Raw genomic sequence first — 21,829 nt, forward strand, 5'->3', positions numbered from 1 at the left:
CAAGGACCATCTCAGAACTTCTGTACCCTTGGGGTGAGCTGTGGACCCCAAAAGAACCTTAAAAGGACATCTGGGTGTAGCCCCAGAAGTTTGGAGAAGATTTGAGAATTTTTGTAAAAAAGCTCCATAGAGGGACCGACCCGCCGCGGCAATTCTAGCCGGCTTGCCTCAACCGCGACCCGGCCTGATTTGGTGGTTCGTCCCGGTAAAGAAAAAACTCAGAAAAAGAGACTAAGTCCGAAGGTAAAAAGTTGACCGGGACCTTCCAGCCATCGTATCCGAGAAGGGCTCCATGGACGTCGGATCAAGATCCAGGTTTACCCCGGTCGAAGGATTTTCACCTCGAAAAAACGAAGGTAAAAATCTCCACCGAGGAATCCAGCATCACGTATCCGGAGGAGGGCTACAGGAGGTCGGATTGGACTGGCAGGTTCGTCCCGGTGAAGAAAATCTTCAAAATAAAGACTAAGGGGGTCATTCTGACCCTGGCGGCCGGTGACCGCCAGGGTCACCGACCACGGGAGCACCGCCAACAGGCTGGCGGTGCTCCCGAGGGCATTCTGACCGCGGCGGTTCAGCCGCGGTCAGAAAGGGTAAACCGGCGGTCTCCCGCCGGTTTACCGCTGCCCCATTGAATCCTCCATGGCGGCGGAGCGCGCTCCGCCGCCATGGGGATTCAGACACCCCCTACCGCCATCCTGTTCATGGCGGGAAACCCGCCATGAACAGGATGGCGGTAGGGGGTGCCGCGGGGCCCCTGGGGGCCCCTGCAGTGCCCATGCCAATGGCATGGGCACTGCAGGGGCCCCTGTAAGAGGGCCCCGCAAAGTATTTCAGTGTCTGCTTTGCAGACACTGAAATACGCGACGGGTGCAACTGCACCCGTCGCACCCCTGCAACTACGCCGGCTCAATTCTGAGCCGGCGTCCTCGTTGCAGGGGCATTTCTGCTGGGCCGGCGGGCGCTCTTTCGGAGAGCGCCCGCCGGCCCAGCGGAAATGTTTAAATGGCCGCCGCGGTCTTTTGACCGCGGTGCGGTCATTTCACGGCGGTACCTTGGAGAAGGGCCTCCGCCGTCCGCCAAGGTTAAAATCACCCCCTAAGTCAGGAGGTAACTTTTTAACCGAGGCCTCCCGCGACCTGTAGCCGAGCAGGGCTCCATCGCGGTCGACCTGAAACTTTGACTTTGCCCCGGTCGAGATGCAACCAGATGACCCGATTGGCGCTTTTTGTTTCTAAGTGCTAGAAAAATAATAATTCTTTAAAAATTCATATCTCCGGTTCCCTTTATCCGATTTTATTCGTTTTGGTGTCATTTTAAAGATAAAAATATAAACTATTTTTATAAATTGGTTTTGGATTTTTAAACTGTTTCCTGTGTTTTATTTAAATACTGTTTGGTGATATTTGAATGCTTTACACTCTGTCTCCTAAGTTAAGCCTTGACGCTCGTTGCCAAGCTACCTAGGGTTGAGCTGGGGTTAATTTACTGAGACCTAACTGGACCTAAGTGGAGGTTAGTGGCTTGTTGCTAGGTGTAGGTACCTACCTGCCCTTTCCAGCAACCCATTTTCCAACAAGGGTCAACTTGATTTTTCATCTTTTTGCTTTTGGTTCTCTGATGTCCTCCTGGATATATTATTGATAGTTTGGACTTTGGATTTTAGTTTTGTCTTTGATACCTTATCAGATAGAGAAAGGGTATCTACCGTGTGTCATACGTTGTGCCTACTGAATCCCTCACCAAGGCTGACCAAAGGAGGCTTTGCAGAAAATGGGGACTTCCAATGTCAAGGAGATCCACTAAGATGGAACTGCCAGATATCTACATAACCTGGGGGGAAGAAAGATGGGCAGAGGAACAGGCAGGAAAAAACCAAATGACTGAGGACTCCTCAGATGACGAGGAGGACTGCTCAGATGAGGAGGAGGACTACTCAGAGGAGGAAAGAGAACCAGTGAAAAATGAATGGCTCCTAGAGGCACAGCGGTGGAGAGAGGAGCTAGATGACTTTATTGAAAGGGCTGAGGCGGCAAGAGCCTTAGCCCTGGAAAAAGAAAGGATTGCAGCTCAGGAGCTGAGCTGTAAAGAGCTGAAACTGGAGGCCGGAAGGGCTGAATCCAGTTCAGATGGTGGCAGCAAAAATCTTGCATCCAGTACTACTGAAGAAGGGCACAAGCCCAGAGATGTGGTGCCCAACTTGAAGAAAGGAGTTGACACACCCCAGGTGGGTCAAGAGTATGAAGTAGTTCCCGTTATGCACAGGGTCCCTGAGAAGGATTGGGGAACTTGCACAGGGAGTCATATTCCTACTGGGGGGAGGGAAACTTTACTGGCTCTAGAAGAGAGTGACAGGGAAAAGGGTTCCTCCCTGGTGGACGTCCTGCATATAGAGTGTGGAGACAAACCTGAAGAGTATGGGTTGAGTGTCAGAGACAGTCAGATACTGTGTCACCAGTCTCAGGAGGGTAAAGTAGAGTGCTTTTTCAAGGCTGAGTCACTGGATGGTTGGGTGAAGGGTACTGTGGTTAATACATGTGAAGGGCAGAGTGATGTAATTGCTGGAGAGCACATGTCTGGTCCTTATTTTCCAGAGCTACGCCAACACCAGGTGGAGTGTGAGTTCTCTGACCCCAGGGAGCTTACAATGGAGGCAGACTTCTGGGAGAGTATCAGAGAGTCTGAAGAGGCATTTGGGGGTGGTCCTGAAGGGAGTGGTCTATGTGTTTCCCAACCAAGTGAGGTGGGAGAGGATTGTAGTGTCCCAGGTAGGTCCCAGGTCCTAGAGGGTTCCATGAGGGAACGCCAGGAGGGAAGCCTAGCCTGTACTGTAGGGCCACCTGTTGAGGGAGGCCCTGCAGTGTCAGAAGAACTTGGGGGGTGACCTTAGCCAGCATCCTGCCAGTTCTGGTGTCTGGCAGTACCACTCCTAGTGAGGGGGTGCAGAAGTCCAGACAGAGGGTTGAGAGGGGGTTGCGGACCCCAGTGGAGGTCCTGGAGAGTCAGGGGCCAGCTCTGAGAGCAGAGCCCCCAAGGAATGACCCAGGTGAAACCGTTTCTGGTTTGGGGGAGATCCAGACTCTGCCAGATGGGCAGAGGTCAGGAGACCTGCGCCAACCAGATTCTTGTGCAGCCCTTGGGGACGGTGTGTCCCTTGTGGGGGGTGAGCGTGCCCCCCAGGAAGTCCTGGCATGCCAGGCAATTGTTCAACCTCAGGGTGGTGACTCTGGGTTGGATGACCAGGTTCAGGGGTTAAACTCTGGCCTGATGGGGGGTCAGTGTGCCCCCCAGGAAGTCCTGGCGTGCCAGGCAATTGTTCAACCTCAGGGTGGTGACTCTCGGTTGGATGGCCAGGTTCAGAGGTTAAACTCTGACCTGGTGGGGGGTAGGTATGCCCCCCAGAAAGTCCTGGTTTACCAGGAAGTGATCCAGTCTGAGGGTACAGACCCTGGGCTGGAAGACCAGTTTCAGGGTGTCCCCCCGGACCTGGAGGGAGGGGCTACTGATAACAGTGCCCCTACCATGTTGTCTTCTGAGGAGGCCACTCCTAGTTGGAGGGTGCTGGACCCCAGAAGGGAGGGCAGGGGGAGGGAAGCCTCACCCTGGGCCCTAGTCCACCCTGAAGGTACAGACTCCAGGTTGGAGGGCCAGTGGCAGGTTAACAGCCCTGCACTGGTGGAGGAATGGTGCAGGGTGGCTTCTATAAGCACCCTGACCATGTTGGACTCTGGGGGTACCGCTCCAGGAGGGAGGGTACAGAGCCCCAGAGGGGAGGACCAGGTTCAGGCTGTCATCCCTGACCTGGTGGAAGGGAGAGTGGTTAAAAGGTGCCCAGCACCTGGGGCTACCGCCCCCCCACTCTCCACAGCCACAGTGGTTGGAGAGATTTGAGAGGCCTGGTGCCTGGCTCTCATCCCTGACAGCTGTCAGTAACCACTGTGGCTTGCTGTCCAGGTGGACAGAGTTATCCCTGGGGAGGGGACAAGTGTCACTCCCCGGGGGTAGAGTGGGCAACACCACTGTGTTGGTCCTGGTGGTACTATCCTGCTCCTGGGATACGTCTGTGAGCAAAGTAAGGTTAGGTGCTGCACAGATGGTATCCGCAGGTAAGGAGAAAGGTTCCCCATGGGTTGGTTTAGTGGGCCCTGAGAGTATGGACAGAGGGATCCAATTGGAGTCAGGAAGGCGAAGAACTGGAGCATGCCCCTGCTGTTGTGGGCCTGGGTCCTTGTTCCATCACCTCAAACAGGGAAGTACATCAGGATAGTGATTGTTCTCCCCTGGCTTTAGGCTGGTGGGGGGTCATGTTGGACCTGGCTTTTTGACAGGGTCATCCTCAAACTTTTTGCCTCCTTCCTCCTATTTTTTCTGACCTGTTGTTGTTGGCTTTTGAACTCTGGGCACTTTACCACTGCTAACCAGTGCTAAAGTGCATATGCTCTCTGTGTAAATTGTACTGTTGATTGGTTTATCCATGATTGGCTATTTGGTTTACTTGTAAGACCCTAGTAGAGTGCACTATATGTGCCTAGGGCCTGTAGATTAAATGCTACTAGTGGGCCTGCAGCACTGGTTGTGCCACCCACTTAAGTAGCCCCTTAACCTTGTCTCAGGCCTGCCATTGCAAGGCCTGTGGGTGCAGTTTCACTGCCACTTCGACTTGCCATTTAAAAGTACTTGCCAAGCCTAAAACCCCCCTTTTTCTACATATACGTCACCCCTAATGTGTGCCCTAGGTAACCCCTAGAGCAGGGTGCTATGTGGGTAAAAGGCAGGACATGTACCTGTGTAGTTTATATGTCCTGGTTGTGTAAAGCTCCTAAATTCGTTTTTACACTACTATGAGGCCTGCTCCCTTCATAGGCTAACATTGGGGCTGCCCTCATACATTGTTGAAGTGGCAGCTGCTGATCTGAAAGGAGCAGGAAGGTCATATTTAGAATGGGCAGAATGGTAATACAAAATCCTGCTGACTGGTGAAGTTGGATTTAATATTACTATTCTAAAAATGCCACTTTTAGAAAGTGAGCATTTCTTTGCACTTAAATCTTTCTGTGCCTTACAATCCACGTCTGGCTAGGTTTAGTTGACAGCTCCTTGTGCATTCACTCAGACACACCCCAAACACAGGGTACTCAGCCTCACTTGCATACATCTGCATTTTGAATGGGTCTTCCTGGGCTGGGAGGGTGGAGGGCCTGCCCACACACAAAGGACGGCCACACCCCTTACTGGGACCCTGGCAGACAGGATTGAACTGAAAGGGGACCTGGTGCACTTCTTAGCCACTCTTTGAAGTCACCCCCACTTCACAGGCACAATTTAGTATAAAACAGGGCCTCTGCCCTACCACCTCAGACACTTGCTGGAGAAGAAACCTGAACCAGAACCTACATCCTGCCAAAAAGAACTGCCTGGCTGCTCAAAGGACTCACCTGTCTGCTTTCTACAAAGGACTGCTGCCTTGCTGTTGGCCTGCTGCCTTGCTGAACTCTTGTCTGGCTGTAAAAGTGCTCTCCAAGGGTTTGGATAGAGCTTGCCTCCTGTTCCCTGAAGTCTCAGGACCAAAAAGACTTCTCTTTTTCATTTGGACTCTTCGTGCGCTGAAAATGTCAACGCACAGCTTGTTCCGCGCTGAAAAATTCACCGCACGCCGATCCTGAAAGACGACGCTCGACGTGACGCCTGCGGTGCGACCAGAACTTCGACGCACGGCCTCGCATGGACAACGCCGCCCGACTTCCAGGTACTTTGTGCTTGAAAGAGACTTTGGGGGTCATTCCGACCCTGGCGGTTGACTACCGCCAGGGCCGGGGACCGCGGATGCACCGCCAACAGGCTGGCGGTGCATCCATGGGCATTCTGACCGCGGCGGTACAGCCGCGGTCAGAAACGGAAAACCGGCGGTGTCCCGCCGGTTTCCCGCTGCCCTGGGGAATACTCCATGGCGGCGCTGATGGGGATTCCGACCCCCTTACCGCCAGCCTGGTTCTGGCGGTAACGGGTGTCGTGGGGCCCCTGGGGGCCCCTGCAGTGCCCATGCCAATGGCATGGGCACTGCAGGGGCCCCCTAACAGGGCCCCACTAAGATTTTCAGTGTCTGCATTGCAGACACTGAAAATCGCGACGGGTGCCACTGCACCCGTCGCACGCCTTCAACTCCGCCGGCTCCATTCGGGGCCGGCTTCCTCGTTGAAGGCGCTTTCCCGCTGGGCTGGCGGGCGGCCTTCTGGCGGTCGCCCGCCAGCCCAGCGGGAAAGCCAGAATGGCCGCCGCGGTCATTTGACCGCGGTGCGGCCATTCGGTGGCTCCCGCCGGCCCTGCGGTTACCGTGGCCGGCGGGAGTCAGAATGACCCCCTTTAGATCACTTTTTAGTGATATCTTTACAAATTCATATTGCATCTTTGATCGTTTTGACCTGCAAATACCCAGATAAATATGATATATTTTTCTAAACACTGTGTGGTGTATTTTTGTGGTGCTATATTGTGTTATTGTATGATTTATTGCACAAACGCTTTACACATTGCCTTCTAAGTTAAGCCTGACTGCTCGTGCCAAGGAGACCAAGGAGACCTATCTCTAACAGGGGCCACTATAGTGACCTGGCCTCTAGGGGTGAAGGAAGCCCTACTTGTGTGTGAACCCTTCCCACTACCAGTTATACTAGGGGGCTTATTGACAGATAGATCTGTGGAAGTACCCTCCCCAGAATTGTCATTTTGCTCCCCTGAGCCTTCCTGGCTGGAATCATCCTCTACCTCTTCCCCTGTCTGATCTGGACCAGTGCTGAGTCCCTGGTCATCTTGGAGGAGAAGATTTAAGAGGAACTCCTTATTGGGGTTCTTCCCAAACCCTAAACTTCTTTCAATACAGAGACTCCTTCAAACTTTTAAAGTTAAGATTTTCATATGTTGTTTTCACAACTCTAGGAGTAGCACCTACAAAAGACATATTGAAAGAAAAAAGGCTAGGAAAGTGAGTAAAAAGTTAGTAGAATAACAGCTAACGTTTTAGAGAAAAGAAGAAAACTTTTCAAGACTGTAAAAACTTTTGCAAAGTTAAAAGAACTTTTTAGAAAGTTAGAAAATTGATTCTAGGTATATATTACATATGCTCTAAGTATTTGAGCAAGCTTTTCTTGTGATAAGCAGAGGTAACAAAGTGGTAAAGCAATTGCAAGTACTCATCCCACCGCTGCACCACCAATGTAGGAGGCTGGCTTGGTTTGTAGTGGATACCTTAGGTACTTACACCTTATACCAGGTCCAGTTATCCCTTATTAGTGAAATGTAGTAGTGTTCTAGCAGCGTAGGCTGATAGAGATAGCTATAGCAGAGCAGCTTAAGCTGAACTAGGAGACATGCAAAGCTCATGCAATACCACTTATAGTTACACAGTACTTATACACAAGTAAAGACAATACTCAGTGTTACCAAAAATAAAGGTATTTATTTGGGTGACACAGTACCAAAAATATCTTAGAGACAGTACTCCTTCTGGAGGTAAGTATTATACACAATCTATACACTAGACACCAAAATTAGACAAGTAAATATTCATAGAACAATGCAAACAATAGGAAATGCTATAGAAAACAATGGGAGAAAATAGGTCAAGGGGCAACACAAACCGTATACTAAGAAAGTGGAATGCGAATCACAAATTCCCCCCTAGACAAGTGTAGTGTGTACAGAATCGCTGGGAGAGTAAGAATACAGTAAGGGTAAGTAAATGACCCCACCCCAGAGCCCAGAAAAGCAGGAGTAAAATACTACAAGTTTCCTTAGGACACACTACACCTCGTGATTGGGATTTTGCAGCAACCAACCAAGTCTACAAACAACAACTGCTGAATTCCTGGACTTGAAGACTTGCAAAAGAAGGGGACCAACTCCAGAAGTCGAAAGACGTTCCATGAAGGACAGTAGCCCCTGCCAACCCAGAAGAGGGTGCAAAAGAAGAGTCCGCGGTTGGTTGAATACTGCAGGAATGCACCCTAGGAAGATGCCAGAGGGTTCCTGCATGATGCAAAGGATGTCCCACGACGTGAAGAACGGTGCAGATGTGATTTCATGTTGGAAGCTGCCAACAAGCTTTTGTTACGATAAAAGTGCGTTTTGCATCAAAATGGGGCTGGATGAACCCAGGAGGGACCGGGGGGCCTAAACTCTGTATGAGGAGGAAGAGGAGGCTCTCAGCACTTCAGAGAGCCAGGAGGGACCGGGGGGCCTAAACTCTGTATGAGGAGGAAGAGGAGGCTCTCAGCACTTCAGAGAGGCCTCTGGATGCCAGCCAGCACCCCCAGGAGTCCCAGGACACGGGGACAAAGGAGGTACAGAACGCGGTGATGCAGCACAACAAAGGAAGGTGCCACGCCACCGGAGAACAACTCAGCGAGTTGAGTGTCGCAGGATGGAGTGCCCGGGACATGGGCCAGGCTGTGCATGAAGGAATTTTGCAAAAACATACTGACATACAGGTAAAAATGTCAGTGACACAGTTAAGCACTATACAGACACACACATTAGGCCATAAACTATGAGCACTGGGGTCCTGACCAGCAGGATCCCAGTGAGACAGGCAAAACATACTGACGTGGGGGTAACGTGCCAAGGAAGATGGTACTTTCCTTCAGGTAGCCCTACAAAAAGAGCCGAATCCAACATGATTTAATGGCCCCCTAGCTGTGGGTATCAGACAATAGCCGACATTCACACACCCTCCTCAGTGCATCTGTTGGCCATTGGCCAACAATGGGGAGGGTTAGAAAAAATCCTCTACTGCTTTGTACTGGATGGTTTCCTTTTTTATTCCAGAGGCTTGGGCGGCTGTGGAAGAGCTTCTCTGGCTGCTCGGGAAGAACTTCCCAGCAGCTGGACAATTTTTTTTGTATGAAATGACATTTAGGACCCAGAGTGCGCTGACCTCATTACATGCAAAAGTGAAAGCAAAACGAGCTGAAGGGCTCATTTCACTTTCACTGAATCATTGCTGGGGGAATATCTTACCCCGAGCAGTGATTATTATAGGAGAGGTGTTGGAACTGGCCTTTCTGCAGGGTCACCCCCAAACCTTTTGCCTTCCTCCTCCTCTTTTTCTGACCTCATTTGTGCTGGCTTTACAACTCTGTGCACTTTACCACTGCTAATCAGTGCTAAAGTGCATATGCTCTCTCCTTAAAACATGGTGACATTGGCTCATACCCAATTGTCTTATTGAATTTACTTGTAAGTCCCTAGTCATGTGCACTACCTGTGCCCAGGGCCTGTAAATCAAATGTTACTAGTGGGCTGTGGCACTGGTTGTGCCACCCACATAAGTAGCCCTCTAACCATGTCTCAGGCCTGCCTGTGCAGTGCCTGTGTGTGCAGTTTCACTACCACTTCGACTTGGCATTTAAAAGTACTTGCCAAGCCATAAACTCCCCTTTTTCTACATATAAGTTACCCCTAATGTAGGCCCTAGGTAGCACATAGGGCAGGGTGTTATGTAGGTAAAAGGCAGGACATGAACATGTGTGTCTATATGCCCTGGTAGTGTAAAACTCCTACATTTGTTTTTACACTGCTGTGAGGCCTGCTCCTTTCATAGGATAGCATTGGGGCCACCCTCATATACTGTTTGAGTGGTAGATCCTGATCTGAAAGGAGTAGCCAGGTCATATTTAGTATGGCCAGATTGGTGATACAAAATCCTGCTTAATGGTAAAGTTGGATTTTATATCACTTTTTCAGAAATGGTACTTTTAGAAAGTGATCATTTCTCTACACTTAAATCCTTCTGTGCCTTCCAATCCACGTCTGGCTAGGTTTATTCGACAGCTCCCTTGTGCATTCACTCAGACACACCCCAAACACAGGATACTCATCCTCACTTGTATACATCTGCATTTTGAATGGGTCTTCCTGGGCTGGGAGGGTGGAGGGACTGACACATGTCGGAGGACAGTAGCCTGCCCTCACACAAATGACTGCCAGACCCCCTACTGGGACCCTGACAGACAGGATTGAACTGAAAGGGGACCTGGTGCACTTCTAGGCCACTCATTGAAGTCTCCCCCACGTCAAAGGCACATTTGGGTATTTAAGAAGGGTCTCGGACCCTACCAACTTAGACACTTCTTGGGGTAGACACTCTACCTCACAGACACTTCTGGACAAGAAACCTGCTGGTGAAGAATCCCTGAACCAGACCCTGCAACCTGCCAAGAAGAACTGCCTGGCTGCCAAAGGACTCACCTGGACTACTTTTCTGAGAGGGACTGCTGCTTTGCTGTTGCCCAGCTGCCTTGCTGCTCCGTGGCTGTGGTAAGAAGTGCTCTCCAAGGGCTTGGATAGAGCTTGTCTCCTGTTCCCTGAAGTCTCAGGACCAAAAAGACTTCCCTCCTGCAACTGGACTCCTTGTGCGGCGAAACATCAATGCATAGCCTGCTAAAAACAACGCACAGCCTCCACCACTGTGAAAAATTCACTGCACACCGAACTGGAATGACGCAGCCTGACTTCGCAACAAGAAGATCGACGCAGCACCAGCGTAGCGACCAGAACTTCAACGCACAGCCCCCTGGATTGACGCACAGCTGACCCAGAACAATGCAGCCCGTCTTCCAGAGAGGAATCGATGCAGCACCTGCCGTGCGGTAGAAATTTCCACGCAATGGCCACCAGATCAACACAGCGCCTGTGACTTTGCTCCGCAAGCCCAGGATTTCACGCATCTTCCCCGGGGCGTCCGAAAACCCTGCAACCCAAAGAGGATCCAAGTCCGCGCGCCGGAAATTGTCGCAAAGTCCTCCCCTGCGCGAAAAATAACGAAGCACATATGTGTGCGAAAGGGCGAAACCGACGCATACCTCCCCGTTTTCCATGCATCGACTCCTCTGCGGTCCCTTGCAGAGATTTTGAATGCAAACCAGATACTTTGTGCTTGCAAGAGATATTTATTGTTTTTAAGAGACTAAAGACACTTTATATCATTTTTACAGTGATATCTCAACATATGCTTGTTGCCTTTTGATCGTTTTGACCTGCATCTTATCAGATAAACATTAGATATTTTTCTAAACACTGTGTGGGGTATTTTTGTGAGGCTATACTGTGTTATTGCTTGATTTATTGCACAAATACTTTATACATTGCCTTCTAAGTTCAGCCTGACTGCTCAGTGCCAAACTACCAGAGGGTGGGCAGAGGATCATTTAGATTGTGTGTAACTTACCCTGACTAGAGTGAGGGTCCTTGCTTGGACAGGGGGTAACCTGACTGCCAACCAAAGACCCCATTTCTAACAAGAGGTTTCACTGAAAAGGGGAGAATCTCCAATGGTACTTCTGCCTAGTGGCTCCTGCTTGGGGATCGCCCCACGAGCCTCAAGCAGGGATCTACCCAGTAGGCACCAGGGAAAGAGGGAGCAGCCCCTTGGTCCAGGGTTTGTGCTCCCCCTAATTATTTATATATATAAGTCTTTCTGCCCCCCCCATCTGCAGGACTGATGTGGGCAATTGCCACTAATCTGCCCCCGGAGAAGCAGAAAGCCACTAGGCACCAGGGACTTATTTATTAAACAAAAACAGAGGGGTGGGGGTTGCCCATATTGGCATGGCCATCTCCCTTTCCCTAATGAAAGGGGAAACAGTCTTTCTGCTCCCCTGGGAGAAAATGAGGTAATTATCCCCAACCTGCCACCCGAGGTGGGGGGTAGAAAGCCCAGTAAACACCAGAGAATTAAAAAAAAAAGTATAGGTGTGGGGACTACCCACATGGCCATGCCCCCGTCCCAACTAATGAGGGCAATCGTTTTTTTGCCCCTCCCCGGGGGCAGATTCAGTTAATTACCCCAAATTTCCCCCAGGAGGCAGTAGCACACTGTCTGGTAGCAATATATATTTTTAATAAAATAAAATAAAATAATGGGGTGGGTCTTTCTATCCTAACATCAGGCCCCACTCTCACCCATCGTTTTGTTCCCACACAGACTAAACCGTCCCATTCCAATGGCAACCAAGAGGACATTTGATTCTTTTGGGTGTTGTCCTTACATATGGGCAGGAGTGTTTGGCTAACTCCCATTTCCATGCCTATTGAAATGGTGAAAGGCTGCATTTTCTGAAAACTAGACATATACAGAAGACCAGTATGCACCCCAAGCCATTTTCTGACCCACAATGCCCTGCAAATGTGAAAAACACATATTTTCCTCACATTTCTGAGAGGAAAGCCTCTGGAATCTACAGGGAGTCACAAATTTCCTAGTACACCACATTACCTCAAGTCTCCCGATACAAATGGTACCTCACTTGTGTCAGTGAGCCAAGAGACCTTTGCACAAAAGGCCCTGAAGTACCACATGAAAAGATCGGCAATAGGGGTAGCTGCAGGATTTGGGGCCATGCTTTGCCACCACCCATGGAAACCTACTAAACACAGACACTTCTGAAAAGTAGACAACCAGGGGATTCCAGGGTGGTGTGCTGTGTGTGAATCCCATGAGGTTTTATTACAATGCATTGCAAACCTCAAACTTTGGGGGTCATTCTGACCTTGGCGGGCGGCGGAGGCCGCCTGTCAAAGTCCCGCCGTCAGAATACCGCTGCACGGTCAAAAGACCGCCGCAGTAATTCTGAGTTTCCCGCTGGGCGGGCGGGCGACCGCCAGAAGGCCGCCCGCCCAGCGGGAAACCCCCTTCCATGAGGATGCCGGCTCCGAATGGAGCCGGCGGAGTGGAAAGGGTGCGACGGGTGCAGTTGCACCCGTCGCGATTTTCAGTGTCTGCTATGCACTGAAAATCTTGGTGGGGCCCTGTTAGGGGGCCCCTGCAGTGCCCATGCCATTGGCACTGCACTGCAGGGGCCCCCAGGGGCCCCACGACACCCGTTACCGCCAGCCAGGTTCTGGTGGTCAAAACCGCCAGAACCAGGCTGGCGGTAAGGGGGTCGGAATCCCCATGGCGGCACTGCCTGCAGCGCCGCCATGGAGGATTCCTCAGGCCAGGGGAAAACCGGTGGGAAACCGCCGGTTTCCCTTTTCTGACCGCGGCTTTACCGCTGCGGTCAGAATTGGCCTGGATGCACCGCCAGCCTGTTGGCGGTGCATCCGCGGTCCCCGGCCCTCGCGGTCCATGACCGCCAGGGTCGGAATGACCCCCTTTGTCTGAAATCATGCTTTTCCCTTACATTTCTGTGGTGGAAACTTCCAGAATATGCAAGAAACCACTAAATTCTAACAATCAGGCATTGCTCCAATTGTGCTGATAAAAACGATGTGCCACTTGTAGAGTTGAGCCTAGTGCAAGTGAAAGGAACAGATCAAACAGAGGTCAAGAGGAGTCCCTATGCAAGGGCTCCCATTGAAATGAAAGACTTAGGGAAATGCTCTGTGGAAGGACATTTGTGGCTCAATGCAGATTCCAGAACTTTCCATCACAGAAATTGAGGAAATTGTGTTTTTTAGTCAATGATCGAGGTTTGCATTGGATTATGGAGAAAACTATTTGGTGAGAGCCACACAAGTCACCCCACCCTGGATTCCCCTATGTATCTAGTTGTTAAAAATGTACAGGTTTGCTAGGTTTACCTAGGTGCTGGCTGAGCCAGGGCCCAAAATTCATAGCTGCACACTTTGCAAAAAACAGGTCAGTGTTGAGTGGAAAAATGTGATATATCCATGTTATGTTTTTGTCCATTTCCTTTTGCGGGCCATAGGCCTACTCACACAAGAAAGTTACCATTATTATCAAAAGACATGTGGGACAATAAAATAGTAGGATATGTTTTATTACCAATTGGAATTCACTGCATCTGTGCCTTCCAAATGTTTGTAACAAAGAAAACATTTTCAAAAATGTCCTCTAAATCATAGGCTTCTACGGGTTCAGGGATATACAAACAGCCACTGCTCTTTAACTCCATATCTTATGCCCATTTCAGAAATGCATATGTTACCTTGATACCTATTTTACACACTACATATTTTATCATATGAATTGGTCTATATTTATTATACAATGAAAAAACACTGTAAGGTGCATGTCAGTTGTTGGCTCTGCGTACTTCAAATTCTTGGAGAACCTACAAACGTTATATTGCTATACAACCAAAAGGGTCTGGCATACATAATGGTACATTGAATTTGTAAATTGGCCATTGTGACTAAAAGTTACAGATGGAAACACTGGCCCTCATTATGAGTCTTCTGGTCACCGTACCGTCATGGCGGTGGCAGTCGTACTGCCATCAGGCCAGCGGTGATCCGACTGTGACACAGCCAATTCCCCGTCAGTACTGCCAGTGTGGTCCAACCGCCGACGACAGAGGTTGCCATTTCCATGCCGGCAGAAAACATTTCACAGTAACATTTCATATTACGAGTCAGTAGACGATTTCTGGGACGGTCCGACTGCCACAAAATGCCTACTGGAAATGACCAGTATTTAAGGAGGCACTCACCGCCAGGGTCACAGACAAATCAGCGGCCACCATGAACTTGAACTGGAAGTTATCCTAATGCTGTACCTCACCATCCACCTACAGGACCAGCAACAGTGACGAAGACGACAACCGTAAGTACACCCGCCTAGCACACAATGGAGGCAAGGAGAGAGTCACACACGCAACACACACACCTGGCACGGACTGCAACGCTCACACACACAAAACAACACCTGTACCGAGACACACATACACATCCACAGACACACATACACACACAAACTACACACACGCACAACCAAAACACACACCCCACGCCTAACACACACGGGACACACACCCACCTCAACGCAAAACAAATCAATGGCACCTCATATACACCCAACCACAGCAAACCACACTCAATAGCCGACAAAAGTACCATAAACACCCAAACACTTCTGCAGAAAGGGTCACAAAGCATATACACTTGTCAACACAATCTGCATGGCAAAGTAAACACACAAAGCAACCAATTCGGAGGGCTTAGACATCCATGCAAAGGCACAGTAGTTATGCCATGTACACACAGCATACTAATCTCTCCGCACATGCATCGAAATGTACACCCACACAAAGTACACAACTGAGCATACACATACACACCATTCCAAACACATAACAATAATCTCACTGCTCAAGTAATGGAGCCAGCCAAAGCAGCTATGCAGTCACATAGCATATACATGTATAAGAAACTGCATCAAAAAACATGAGTAACATAAGCATGTAGATTGACAGGCTGGACAAATATGAGCAATTGTCACCAATGTCGTATGTTGAGCAGATGTATTTGAGATATGGCAAAACATCAAGATTTATATACAAAAGTGGGCCATTGTCCAGTCCAAAATAGCACATGAGACAGACACACAGGGCCAGGCAATTGGCCCACCTTAACTCCAGACAGCCTCCTGTCCTCCACAGGGCAGGGGCATCAATGCAGCAGGCAGGCACCTCGGAGGTCAGGAGGTGGGGGTGGTGGTGGGGTTTTAGATTTGGAAGGGGGGCCCTTGGGCTTAGGTTTGGGAGGGGGTGAGGATCTGGACTTAGTTTTGGATGGAGGGGGAGTGGGTTTTGGATCTGAGGGTGGGAGTTGACACCATTTTTTTTATGAGGGAGGCTTTTTGACTGGGTGTAGAGCATGGGCAACAGAAGGGGGGGCAGGGGAGCACTGGGCTCTGGAGGGCCTGGGCTTGGGGAGGGCAACGTGATGGCTAGGGACAACACAGGTGGAACTGGATCAGGGAAAAGTTCAAGGCGGGCAAGGAAAAGTTTCTGAGGAACAGGGGATATGGCCTTGGGAATAGGTCTGGGAGTGGAGGTAGAGGGAGTGCTTGTGGGATGTGTAGGTGTGCTGGACATGGATGCAGGTGTATGCAAAGTTTGCTTGTGTGAGGTGGATGAATGTTGAGTGTCTGAGTGGGGGTTTATGTGTCTTGGGAGGAGGGGGGAAGAGAAGCTGGGAGAAGACAGGCTGTGTGAAAGTATGTTGGGGTGGTGTCTGCAAGTAAGGTGGGTGTGCTGCATGTGTTCATGATGGTGGTTGTGGTGAGTCCGGATGTGGTGTATAGGGTGCATTTCTGTGTGTCTGCTGTTGTGGTGACTGTGGGCAAGATTGAACTGGTGGCAGATTCTGGGAGTGAGGATGCAGTGCTGGCAGGTGTGAGTGGTGATGTGACGGTGGCACAGGAGGTGGTGGGGGAGACAGAGGAGGCAGTGGCTGTTGTGTGTGCTGCTGTGTGTTGAGTGTGTGCATGCTTGTGGTGTGACTTGTGGTGCCTGTGTTTGTCTTTGTGTACCTTGTCTGTTGCACTGGGTGAATGATGGTCTGAATGTGTGCTTTGGATGGGTGAGGGGAGGGGGCTCTGAGATTGGGCACAGGTAGTTGGAGGGGGGACGGAAGAAGTAGGGACACTGGCTGCTGTCAGAGCCTGAAATTATCTCTGAAGGCCAGCCAAGGGACTGTGAATGCTTTCAGGGAGGCATTGGTTTGTTGCATCTGGGATGCCAGGCCCTGTATGGCATTCACAATGGTTGACTGCCCCCCACAGAGATGGATCTCAGGAGGTCAATAGCCTCCTCATTGAGAGCAGCAGGGCTGACAGGGGCAGGGGTGCTTGTGGCAAAGGAGACGCCCACCCTCCTGGGTGAGCAGGCACGGGCAACTGGGTAGGGAGCTACTGGGAGGGCAGTGCTGGTAAGGGTGGTGGTGGACCATGATGTTGCTGGACTGGTCCCAGAAGGGTCCGCCACAGCTAGGGAGCTTCCATCAGAGGAGGAATCAGATTCAGATGTTGAAGTTCCTGTCTCCCCCATGGTGCTCCCCTCGCCTTCCAACCCACTGGTCCACTTGGACTCTGCATCCTGGGTCGCGTGGGCTACAGCCTCCCCACTCCCTGGGGCCCCTACTCGTTCACTTGCTGATGCTAATGCACACAAGAACAGAAGAGAACATGGAGGGAGGTTGGGGGAAAGAAAAGGAGCATTGGGTCTATACCAACACATCTAGCACAAATGGCCATCACTTTTGCCAATTTACAAAGGTCATTACAGAATGCCTTGCCTCCTCCCTGACAACCCAATTGCCTTCATAGAACATGAGACCCTAATATATGAAGCCACGATCATTGTCGACTGACACTACACTGGTTCTGCTGCAGACTGTCAAGACTCAAAAAACCATGGTTGGGAATGTAATAAGGGAAACCTTCACGTTCTTCATTGCAGTGTCTGACCAACCTGCATTTGCCTGTATATACCATATAGATATGGGAAACAGCTCTACATGAGTTTCACTATGGTACAGTTTAACCCTAGGATGTACCCCTCTACATATGCAGGCATGCATTGGAAGTCACACCTAGCTATATAAAATACCAATAAGACTTAAAACAATGATGTCAGCTACATACCCTAGCATAGATTCCTCAGACATCCTCCATTCATTGGCAAACGTATCCATTACCTACAGAAGTCAAAACAACATGAAGTAGTCATTCCCTTGTGGCTGATATGCTGCCCTCAAGCATCCATCCAACTCTGGGTAGGCCAGTGCCAGTATGCGGGCCATTAGGGAGGTCAGGGTCTGACGGGCACCCCTCCCTCGTTCGGAGGACGTCCCCAGCAGGGCCTCCATGTTCTTCCAGGCCCAGCATTTCAGGTCCTCCCGCCACTTTCTGCAGTGGGTACTCCATTGGCTATGGACCCCCAGGGTCCGCACTTCCTTAGCGATGGCACACCAAAGTCCCTTCTTTTGATGGGTGCTGACCTGGATGGCAGACACAGAGAGAAGGGCATATTTTTGTAGACTAATCACTCAGCAATTGTAATGGACTACATACTGTTTACATCTCACATTCATGCTAGACATGACACGTACCTATTTGCACAGAATGTTTGTCTGACACAGCACTCTCCAACTGGCATACAGCAAATACATACACTCACCTACATACAACTATGTTGAATCAAATATACACAAATGCTACTAACCTGCTTATCTGGAGCCCCATACAACGATCCATACAGGGGTAAGTCCCCATCCACCATCTTTCCTAGTTCCTCTCGTGTGAAGGCTGCGGCCCTAACCACTGTAGAATGTACCATTGTGGCTTCCAGATACAGGACACAGCAGCACACGTAGTGGAAGTTATGATGGCTGGTGAGTCAGGAGTCAAGTGAGATAGGCTGTAGAAAATGGAAGTCACGGCCGCAGCGGTATGCACTGTCACCACCGGTGATGATCATCATTGGCCCATGTTCCCCATAGACATCGATGTTATCCACTGAGGAGTTGCACGGCGATACCGACTGCCGAAGGCCATAACGGCTTATGCTGGTGGAATGAGGTCACTTCTATCAGTCCTCTGCATGCAGGACAGGCAGCTGCCATTTTGCACATCTATTGAACATAGTTCAGTATTCAATGTGCGACATTGCTTGAACTGGCAATGTACATGCCAAGCACAGGACATTGTGAATGTGGTTATTAGAAAGTTGTGTGAGTGGTAACATTTGTATCATAACCATTACAGTAGTCCAAACTGTCACAGCTTAGGCAATGTGAAAATCTATATGGTGTCAGTACATCCAAAATACTGGTCTCCATGTGTTGTAAAGCTATGATGGAGTCAATCATGATTAGTTAAGGGGGTTGTCTTAGATGTCTGAATTGTTTTCATAAGTACATCATGGCTGAGAAGCCAAATAGGTAGAATATGAAGTGACAGCATTGATGTCACAATAGCGGGGTTACAACATGTATGCATTGACATACTTGTGTTGTTTGCTATGTCTAGATACTCATCAGTGTGGAGGCTGAGGAATGCACCAGTGTACTGGCCCCTAGTTGAACTTGCAACCATGGAAGAACAACATGTTATATTCACCTATTGTCTGAACCATTTGACAACCAGGGAACTGTGTACCCAGTTGGAGCCAGAACTACTGCCTGCCATACGTTATCCTCATGCTAGTTCTCCAACTGTAGAGGTGCTTTCTCTGCTCCACTTTTTGTCCACTGGCTCATTTCAGGGGACAGTGGGCTTGGCAGCAGGTATGTCTCAGCCTATGTTCAGTAATGTGTTGAAGGATGTCCTGTCTGCCTTGCTCAAACATCTTGACAGCTACATCAAATTCCCTCAAAATGTTGATTTGCCCACTGTGAAGGTAGATTTCTAAGCAATGGGACATATCCCTCATGTCATAGGGGCCATTGATGGCACCCATATTGCATTTGCTCCTCCCAGGAGCACTGAACAGGTGTATAGAAACAGGAAAGGTTTTCATTCAATTAATGTGCAGGTGTTGTGTCTTGCATACTAGTACATCTCCCAAGTGACTGTCAAGTTTCCTGGGTCTGTGCATGACTCCTACACTGCGAGGAACAGTAGTGTCCCACAGTTGATGGCACAAGTACAGAGGGAGAGAGCCTGGCTCATTGGTGAGAATAATTTGTGTGTTTAATCACTGTCCCTTCATCTATCCTTTCCCTTCTCCTCTGAGTAAAGCAGAACTGTCATGTATGTTTTCATTATTCCCAGGAGACTCTGGCTACCCTAGCCAATCCTGGCTGTTGACACCGGTGTGAAATCCCAGGACAGAGGGTGGAAAATGTTACAATGAGGCACATGGACAACTAGAAGGGTGATATAGAGGACATTCGGCCTTCTGAAAGCAAGATTTCAGGGTCTGCACATCTCAGGTGGTTCCCTGGTCTCCTCCCCTCAAAAGGTCTGCCAGATAGTTATGGCCTGCTGCATGCTGCACAATTTGGCCCTGAAAAGGCATGATCCAATGCCTGAAGAGAAGGGAGTTTCCAGTGCACCAGTGGCAGAAGAAGGAACACTAGACAGTGATGAAGTTGGGGAGGAGGATGGTATGTACTCAAGAACTCATTCAGCAGTACTTCCAATGACAGTCAGGTAAGTATGTGCCTTTATTTTGCTCAAAGTATCCTGAAGTGCAGTGTGTCAACTGTTAGTGTCCATTCTGTAGAGTGAGCACTGTTTAGCCTCAGTGATTTACATCAGTACACATTGCTGTACGGGTAGGATATATTGAGCTAAAGTACTCCTGCCTTTGCTATGTTTGTCCTGTATGAGTGTGATCTAAAGTTGTGCCAAACCATTTTCTAATTCTGATTTTGTGGTAGTTTTAAAGTGATTTTTGTAATGTCCCTTCATGACTGATGTCCAAACACACTCCATCAGTGAATTGACTATCCCTGACTGTTCCCCCAGCACTGACTGTCAATCAGGAGAGGGTAGCATACACACAATAGAGCTAGGCTGTAATCCGAGCATGTGTTATGAGGCCAATACTGAGGTTGTGTGATGTGTGTAGTCCTGTGACTTATGTGTGCTATGTGTTGTATATTCTGCAATTGATGCCTGTGATTGTAGACTGTGTTATAGACAGGATCATGAAGTGTAGCAATGTTTTGGTAGTACTGTGTCTGTTTTACACTTTTCACAGGTGTTGTAATGGTGGACACTGAGTTCCCATGCCTTTCTGCTACCTGATTACACAGGGATGTATAGATGGGGAATGGTGACAAACAGTTACACAGAAGATGTGTACCCCAACCTGACAATACAATGGCAGATACCTGATTTTTAGTATCATTTCCAGTGTCTCATTGTAGTACAAACATTCCATTGGCAGATAATACATTTGCATATACAGCAGCTGTGTTCAAGTGTGTTCATTGTGATTTAAAATTGGAAGGCATGGTGCAGAAATCGTCAGTGTGGTGGCCCAAGCAGTTGGTAGACCAGGTCCAGTATCCATGGCCTGCTATGTTGGTGTGGAGGGAAAGCCTCTCTCCCACCGTCCTTCAGCCTAGCAGTGTCAGATTTGTGGCTATTTTCTGGCAGATTTGTTTTTGTGACTCGTAATACAGTGGGCCATTTACCACCTATGCAGTGGTATTTTGGCACCCGCCGGCACAACGGTCTTCAGAAAAGGCCGCCAAACTGGTAATCACAAACGGCTGCTTTTTCCTACTCATTTTTAATATATCTTTATTTCAAAAACTATTTTCTTTAGGAAAACCTTGAGGGATCGACATATATGACAAATTGCTGAATTCAGAAATTTGTCCATGTTTAAGAAATATATAGCTTTTCTTGATCACCTATGGATTTCACAATGGTTTGTACTACAAACAGGTAGTAGGTTGACGACATAAAAATAGGAAAAATAGGCTACCTCTTTGAAAGATGCCCAACCTGTTTTAAAAAAACATTTGTTTGATTCAGCTCTGCATGTTCCTGAACGGTGGGAAGACTTTAGCACTGTCAACGGTTTGTTGATGCAATTTTTTAAAAATAATAGACACTTTTATCCAGATTATTTTTCTCCCATTTACCCCCCAAACTCAAAATGTAGCTGTATTTTTGCCCATTTTCCCGGTCCCCTCCAGGGAAATCCACAAACCCTGGATACTGTTAGAATCCCCCGGATGTTAATAAAAAAGGACACAAACTTGCAGTGGATACCTTATTGTGGACAAAAAGGCATGGTAGCCCAATCACAAACTACCCTGAATAGCTAAAAAATGGTCTCAATACAGGAGGGAGGGGGAGGCAAGGTCCAGCAGTTAAGGGGTTAAACACATTGGTGTGTAGTTTCAAGTGCACAAACATGGTGCAAACAATGGGTCTTCTTTAGAGTTTGGCATATAGGGACTCTATCCCAAAACTGGTAGATATCCCACCAGCTTCATTACTAGTTCCGTTGACTATAAATCACTTGTAATATGGAGGATATAATGTCTGCCTTATTTGGGATAGAGAACCCTGTCCTCCAGTTCCATTTTCACAATTCATGTGAACAAGAACTAGTAATCAAACCAC

This window comes from Pleurodeles waltl, chromosome 5 (genome assembly GCF_031143425.1).
Source record: "Pleurodeles waltl isolate 20211129_DDA chromosome 5, aPleWal1.hap1.20221129, whole genome shotgun sequence".
NCBI lineage: Eukaryota > Metazoa > Chordata > Amphibia > Caudata > Salamandridae > Pleurodeles > Pleurodeles waltl.